Genomic DNA, 8926 nt, shown 5'->3' on the forward strand with positions numbered 1-8926 from the left:
CTTCATCGAGGTAGCGATGGCCGCCTGTTCTTGCTTGGTTCAATCTGGTCGACGGAGGGCTGTAGCGTGCTAGTGTCGGTGAAGAATAGAGCATGGAGCTCAGCCGATTCACAGCAGAAGGACCTCATCGGCTGTGATTTTGGTGGCAGCTTGGCCAAAAATTCTAGAGGCATGCCGGCGTAGATGCGTTTCCGACAGGGAGAGAGAGACGAGTCGGGGAGGGAGATGGGGAAAAATGGTTCGATGTTGAGATTGTAATGGCACTGGTGGGTAAATACATAAAAAATTCATGCCCACATTGGTTTGCTCAGATTCCATAATATGTAAAAGCTGCTCTCCATCGGATTGTGAGATTGTGATAATCTAGCAAGCGGATTGTGGAATTTGGACCCCAAAAGTTGCTTGTTCGTTTCTACTTCAACTTATAAAAGCTGCTTTCTACAATCCATAGTGGAAACAAATAGGGCCTTAGCCGGTAGAAGCTTTTCACCAGTAGCAGGCGAGGTCATGACCTGAGGAGCGAGGCAAGTCAACCTGTCAAGCAACATGTATCTTCTACTCCATTTGATTGCAAATGTTGGTTGTTTTAGATTTATATATAAGGATTAAGAAAGTAGAACAAATAACATTTGTGCCTTTCATTTATACTTCATTGGAAAAGATGACCCATTCATTTATGAGAGCAGTAGCATTTATTAAGCAAGGGTGAGGAAAGAAGAAAGGGCAAAAGATAAATAGAAGTTCTACGATGACTTACATTCACAGAAGAGTTAAAAGAATGCTAGAGCAACCTACATTCAGTATGCACGAATCGTTAATGAGTAGGATCAAAGGATAGGACATAGGAGCTGCAGTCAATCTCACAAATCAAGGACATGCAACGAGGGCGAGGATACAAGGAACAAAAATTTATGCAAACAAGATAACATACTCAAAAATCCCAAGTGTACGCTTAGCTTGGTTGGTAGGGCTCTGGCTCCCTGTTTCACCTCAGATCTAGTATTTATGGATTAATATGAAGTGATTTAAGTATCTATTTTTAGTCTAAACTGTAAACAAGATAACATACTAAAAAATCCCAAGTGCATGCTCAGCTCTAATCCCACAAATTTTGGGAGCTAGAAAAACTCTGCTCCAAAAATTGTTAGAGCTAGAGCTTTACTAAACACGACATCTATCTTTTGAGGCTGATCCGTGATCCAAAACCATAGATAATGGACAAAAAGACCAATACTCTTGTCAGGATTGCTCGAAGCAGGAATTCAACAGAGAATGGTTTGTGGATGGGAATTTGAGGGAAGTTCAGGATATTTAGCACACCGAGTAGCGGCGACGGAAACCCTGAGCAAGAACAACCAAGAACCCTAGAATTACTTAGATAAGATAGGAATAATACTATTTTGATTCCATTTGTCAACCACTCCATTTGTTTAAGTTCTCACAAGTTAACAGCAAAAGAAAATTACAGATCAAGCGACTTACTGAGTTAGGGCAAGAGCCTGACGACGACAGTGACCACTTTGAACTCTCCTGCCTCTTGGATCGCCGTAGGATCACACATCAACGACTAAAAATGCTTCATACTGGTTCAGCAATTAAGTATCTGTTTGAACTCTAAATATTTCCGCATGCGGTGCTTCTCTGATGGAATTGAACATTTCACATTCCTGACAACCTCCCCTCCTTGAGACAATCCTTGTCCTCAAGGATTAAACTCTTGAAAGGTCTTCCGTATGAAAGTAGCATCCTCCCACATAGCTTCACTCTTTGTGAGATTCTCCCAATGAACTAACCACTACACCATGGCTTCATTGTTCCTCGACACAATTCTCCTTTCCAATATTTTCAGAGGTCCCATCTTGATCTTTCCTTCAACTGTTATCAATGGTAGATTTGGGAGTGGTAATGCTTTTTCTCCATGATGCTTCTTCAGTTAACTTACATGAAACACATGATGAATACTTGTTCCCTCTGGCAGCAACAGCTTGTAAGCCACTTGACCTATCTTTTGCATAATCTTGAAGGGCCCATAGAATTTTGATCTCAGCTTGATATATCCTCTTAACACAAATGAATTTAGCCTATATGGTTTCATCTGAAGATAAACCATATCTCCTTCTTTGAATTCCCTTTCGGTCCTTCTTTTATCTGCAAAATGTTTCATTCTGCCTTGAGCATGACAGATTAGCCTTCAGCTCTTGCATCATTTTATCTTTCTCCTCCATTGTGACTCTAGCTTCTTCTGAGATATTACATGGAATAGTCAGCTCTCCAACTTGAGGAGGTAGATATCCATACAAGGCTTGAAATGGGGATGTTTTTAGTGAAGTATGGTATGATGTATTATACCACCATTTAGCCATAGCTAGCCATTTCGGCCATTCTCTTGGTTCTTAAAAAGCCATAATCTTCAAGTAATTTTCTAAGAACTAATTAACTCTCTCTGTTTGCCCATCGGTTTGTGGGTGGTAGACAGTACTAATCCTCAATGAAACCCCTACTGCCTTGAACACTTCTTGGACCAATTTACTTTTGAATATTCTATCCTTATCAGTCACTATCACCAATGGAAAGCCATGTAGTTTGAATACCTTGTCCACAAACACTTCTACTACTTGTTGGATTGTATAAGGATGTGATAGTGCTATGAAGTGGCTATATTTAGTCAATCTGTAACACCCTACTTTACGACTAAGCATGATTTTTTCAAAATTTTGGCAAAGTTTCATTTGTATTTTAAGGTTTAACTATCAAATCAACACATGCATGACAATATAACATCTAATAATGATATGAACAATAACCAAAACCCTTCACAACATCATATCACCATACAACTACGTACACCACAAACAAGAATAATTCCTCTTTCAAAATAAGTTTATAACAAGCAAGAACGCTGCACTACCAGACTAAATTTATACTGTGTGAACCGTATTGTTAACTTTGTGACACGTGCAAGCTTCTACCCCAGCCCATTATGCTCGTCAAAATAGTCTAGGCATACCTATAAAAGAGTTAATTGGGGTGAGATAAGCTCATCAAGTAATAGCTATGAATATAAACATATCTCACCTAGTTAAAAGAATAATGTAGAAATGACAATTTACTTACAAAGATAGATCAAGACATAGGAATTAAAATAGTATTCTTCCACACAATATAATATCTGTCAACACAATCTCCCATATATCATGGCATCAAATTCTCTAAGATTCTGTATTCTTCAAATATTATATAAATGTATTAATGTCATGATGCAACTCCATTTGAGAATTTTATGCTAGACGATACTAGCTTCTTATGCAACTCCATGTACCGGAACAAGTCATGGTATGATTGCAGTGATAAGCCTTTATCTCCATATCAAATGCATAAGTGCATATGAATGCATGTAAATTGATGTCAATTCTTAATTCTTCTTTTGATAACTCATCATGATGAACAACACCACTACCAATCCATGATGCAAATGACATAATACACATTATTAAAATAGCATGGATTTAACTCATCAAATGTAATACACCCATGATTTGAATAAATTAGAAAAGACCAAATATTTCAATCTATTTACAAAAGAAGCAAGATATGAATATAAACATAATACTGACTTTCACCCCTACGTTACTTGCCTTTTACCGATAGTGGTGAAGGAAGCTCGGCTAAACGCGATTGGAGATATCCCCATCAATGATGCAGATAACCTAATAGTAGATTAGGTCCAACTCTAGATGGTAAAACATTATCCATCATGCCATAAAAAAACCATATAGGTATAAACAACTGGCTTGCTTGAGCTAGTTCTCGAGAAATGTGTTTTCTTCACTCCTTAACTTGAATAAGATAACCATTTTCATTGTCTTCTTCATTCAATCGAAGACATCCAATAACAATACTATTATCACATACCAAGCCACTGGAATCCACTTTGACAGTAGTCCCCCCTGAATCTTCATCAGACCACGACCGATTCATGTCATAGGGTGCACCTAGTTTCTCAAAACAAGCAATTACATCTTTAGCTGTACCAGATGTGTCTAGCTTGACAGCTTGATGGGATTCTAAAACCTATAAATCTTTCTATTCTAATGTCCGTAGGGCACTCTGGCTCCTGATTGGCTGATACGCCTGGGTTTTTCGATCTCGAACGAACGATCAAATATCTTCTGGAGTGAGGAAACTTCCTGATACTACGTGGCCTTGCCCCCTTCCTCGCCACGACTGCCGCAGTTGCCATTCCCCTCACCTCCTTCATCTCCCCCCCCCCCCGACGTTTGGGGAAATTAAGTTTTTGCCACTCACTTCATTGGCATCTACTTCATTGTCTTTACATATTTTCCACCGGGGAAAGGAAAATTTTTATCGGTGTGCCACTTTTATCTCTTTTCCCTGCCACTTGGACACTCCAACATAGTAAGATAAGAGAAATGACGAAGCTACCCCTTTCCTTCTATTTCAGCTCAGCTAGTTCTGTTCGAGGGGCCCCTATTCGATTCGTGTGCTGCTCTAGCTGATGGTGCTGCCCCCTCCGCCACTGCCCCTGCCCCCTCCTCTCACATCTTCATCATCGGAGTCGTCCGACATTATTGCTGCTGCCGCTATCGTCAGTGCCTTCGCCTCGGAAGGTAGTAGTGTCCTCCTCCCCCGCGACAACAACAGAGACGGCGAGGATGGAATTGGAAGCCGACGATCGTACCCACCCCTTGTCCACCTCCACGATGTCGAGGTCCACGTCCATCTTGCTCCGCCTTGGTGCATCGTCCACGACTGCGACATTGTCCATCTCCTGCACCACCGGGAGCAGCAGCACGGTGGATGCCTCGGCGACCTCGCCATATTGGAGCCACACCACCGTCACCACAGGGCACAAGCTGGGGTTGTCCTCAGCATCCTTCGCCGCCTCCCCAGCGGCCTTCTTCTTGCCCCGCTCCATCTCGAGCTTCACTCGCACCCTGGCTGCCTCGGTCTCAACCACTTGTAGCACACACTCGAGCTCCATGATTTGGTCCTCAACATCAATGGTCTCCCGCGACTGGCGGAACCGCGTGTAAGCAAGGCAGTAAACAGGGGACGCCCTCGTGAAGGCCTTCCAGCCGTCGTTCCCACGACGGTGCAGGAAGTCCTTCATCAAGCGCCCCAGCTCCCGCACGCCTTGGGGTCGAGCCAGTTATCGATGGCATGCTTGGCAACATCGGCACACCGACGGGCATTGATGAATCGTAGCTCAGGCGCGCTGTAGTGGTCGAATAAGGGGATGAGGTCGGTCGGGAATGCCTTCTCATTGAGGAGCGAGTTGCGGACGTGTGCCGCCATGAGGAGGCAATTCTGCTTGACACTGAAGATCCATGTGGCCTCCTCGATGGACAACAGTGTGAACCCATCCCAAGTGAGTGCGGAGATGAGGGGTGCATACTCATGCCATTGGCCCATGCGGTCCCGGAGGACCTTGAGCCGCTGGCTGAGGTTGAGGTTGCGGTAGTTGGTCGGCAACGGTGATAGTGGCGGGTGGAAGGGCTGGTAGAGCTGGTCTAACAGCGCCATCGGGGGTGGGGTGAAGAGGAGTTTCCAGTCGCGAGGCATGCAGTGGCGCGGCGCGGTGGAGGATGCGTTGGGGTGCGGGTGCGGGTGGGAGAGGGAGAGCATGGAGGCCCTGGGGCTTGAGGCGTCAGAGGTGGATGGAGAGGAGTGTGTCGTGGTGAGAGGAGAGGCCAAAGAAGTGGTCAGTGATGTACTTGGTGATGGTGTGGTGGCTGGACCCGTCGGGCTCTCGTAGCTCCGTCAACACCTCCCACTCACAACCAAGGGCAAAGAGAAGTCATTTTACATGCCTTGCGAGTGGGATCTCCCAGGTGGCAGCAAAAATAGATCAAAATGGTACATGAGTAAGAGTTTTTCTCTCTTCAATAACAAATATGTAAAGAAAATAAATTAGATGAAGAGAGTGACAAAAACTTAATTTCCCCTGGACGCTCCCCTCTCCATCTCCTCACTCCTTCCACGCTGCTTCTTGCGCTCTCCTCCCACAGCTCTAGGCCTCAAGATGCACCGGCAGTGCCCTCCTCACACGCCGGCCGCTATTGGAAGTCATCACCGTTGACGGGTGCAGGTCGCAGAAGAAGCAGCATGCAGCGGGGGCAGGGAGGCCACCGCCGCCTCCGGCCAGGTTCGCGCTCGGGCTGATGAAGCATCCGCCACGACTGGCATCAGGGGTGCAGCAATTCACGTCTTGGGTGTAGATGAAGGTGCCGGAAGGGGCAGCGGGGATGCAGCCGGGGCGGATGACGCGGATGCAGTCTAACGCGCAAATTGAGCTCTGCGGCCGACGCTTCGTCGACAAGTCATCCGGCGACAACGAGGGATGGAAAGCCGTCAAGCGCCGCTTCGACGAGATGAACAAGGGCAGCCGACTTACCAAGGAGAGCTTCGGTGAGTGCTACCGATCGAGTTTTCCACTTATCTCGTTTGGTCATACGCTGGCTGAGTGGTTGGTGTAAAATCCAAAATGGAAAATAATCTTGAAACAACAGATCGCTGATAAAGAACTGCAAAGCCCTGATATAACAGTAATGACTATGCATCGGAATACTCAGTGGTTTAGACGGAATTTTTATGCCTTCTTTGACCTTTGCATTCTAACTATGAACCATCTCAAGCTCTCACCCCGGGGCGCCCCTTAGTCCCTTTGTGGCTGGGGGTGTGTGGACCCTCTTTGTAAAAAAAAAATTATGAACCATCTCAATTTGCTCTAATAATTATTTATAAAACTCTAATGGATATTTTGTTGGTCTCTAATCTTAATTTCATTACTATAATCTATTGTCTTTCAGAAAGGGAAACAAAACTCACTAAGATACGGCTTGGAAAGCATTGGACATCCCTTGACCACAGTTGATAAAATTGCATATGGCATTTCTCACTGTAAACATATATGTTCCTCAGGATAATGAAGATGATGACAAGACTATTGAAGATAAAACCGACTCTGATACAAAGAATGGCAACTACTCTGACTCTAAGAACAACGTATGTTATTCTTTTTTTATATATTTTTTCATTTCCATGTATTGTTCACATAACTCATAGAAATTATATTGTCAATTTGTACATTTAAAATTATCTACAACGATAGGTATTTTAACATCCGTACTAATACTAATGATTCATAACACTTAGGTATTTTAACATCCATACTATTTGCAGTTTTTAAATTAATATCTGACATGAATTTAGCATCATGACTCTTTTTTACTAATACTACTACTTTTTTGCTCAAATATGGTTATAAAATTAGTTTTCACATAATGATTGTATTATTGCAAATAGAAAATTATCTTAGTACTAGCATGTAAATACATTGAAAATACATATAAGAATAACAAGTATCTCTTAGGTAACACATGCTGCCATCTAACTTGGATAACCAACTTTTATGATGTCATGAACTGTTTCGGTTTGCCCAAATACAAGCTGTGATTTATGTGCAGCTAGATATACTACCATGTCAGCTCAGCCTCCGGTGCATCAGTTCCATGAATTCTTTTGCCAAAATTCACTACGTGAACAATGGATAAAGGAGATAGATATAAGTGACGGGTTATGACACGATCCGTCACTTATGTCGTCTCAGGTCGGGACCAGATATTTACCCGTCACAGATATCAGATAATAGGTGATGGGTCGTAATATTACCCATCACCTATAATATGAGTGATGGGTAATAATATGACTTGGTCATAAGTGACGGGTCTTCCTACACTAGTCATAAGTGACAGGTCATGTTACGACCCGTCACTTATGACTTGGCAAAGGTGACATGTCTCCCTGAAATAGTTATAAGTGACGGGTGTAATATTATGCGTCACTTATAATAAATAATAAGTGACGGATAATATTATCACACGTCACTTATTATTTAGATCTATTTTAACACTTGTCCAGCTACTATACAGGCGAACAGTTACTCAACAGTTCCGCCTGCACAGTGCTGACGATTCTCACCAGCTCCAATAGAGATTTTCTAATATCTTATTGATTTGAAATTTGAATTGGTGCTACGTTTTTCAAGGTTTGCATCTCCCCTTTTCTCCTCCTTTCCTCATCCTCTAATTCCTATTTGATAGATTTGTTGTGCTTTGAGTTGTAATCGGTTATTTTGCATCTTTATCCAAAATCTTAGTACAAGTGAGTTGTATTTATGTTAGATTTGATACTATGTTTGCTCGATCTACCACGAGATAGATCTAGTGTATTTGTCTGAAATTTTTATTCGCATGCTTAACCACAAAATTAAGGTAATTGTTAATGAAGAATGAATATTTTTACATTAATTGTAGATGACAAATAGAAGTTGGATGTACCTTGAGACCCGGACTTGTTCGGAGTACCTGAGTTGGGTGAAGCATTTCTTGAGTGCTGCCTTGACGGATATAAAAGATCGTGGTAAAATGGCAATGTATTATCCATGTCGCGACTGCAGGAACGATAAGAAGTTCCTGAAATCAGACAATATCCATGCACACTTGGTCATACGTGGATTTAAAGAGAATTATACATATTGGAACAAACATGACGAGGAAGGCCTTAATGAGGGAGAGTTGGATCGGGCCCTCCATGCCGACAGTGTGGATCAATGACTTACACACTATGTAGTGACATACTTTGAGGTTGCCAAATACTATTGTGTAATTGGGTAGTCATAAAGGTACTTTCGGGTTTGTCATGAAATATGTAGTGGGGTGTGAGCAATCAAAATAGAATTTACCCCTCCTTGATAACGGGAGAGATATCTCTGAGCCCCTCGAGGTAGTTGAATTGAGAAAGTGCATGGCCATTCCAACATGATTAAAGAGTTAATCATGATGAATCCACTACTTGACTGAGTGAATGGTCAAGCTATCAAAAGGGTGGCACGTATCTCGCCTTG

The 8926-nt window shown here is 42.7% G+C and overlaps 1 pseudogene; it reads right to left on the bottom strand.

Annotated features, from left to right (window-relative positions):
* Window positions 1-4567: 4567 nt before the first annotated feature.
* On the bottom strand, window positions 4568-5646 carry LOC133884054 (rubisco accumulation factor 1, chloroplastic-like; annotated as a pseudogene).
* Window positions 5647-8926: the final 3280 nt, after the last annotated feature.

This window comes from Phragmites australis, chromosome 11 (assembly GCF_958298935.1).
Source record: "Phragmites australis chromosome 11, lpPhrAust1.1, whole genome shotgun sequence".
In the NCBI taxonomy this organism is placed as follows: Eukaryota; Viridiplantae; Streptophyta; class Magnoliopsida; order Poales; family Poaceae; genus Phragmites; species Phragmites australis.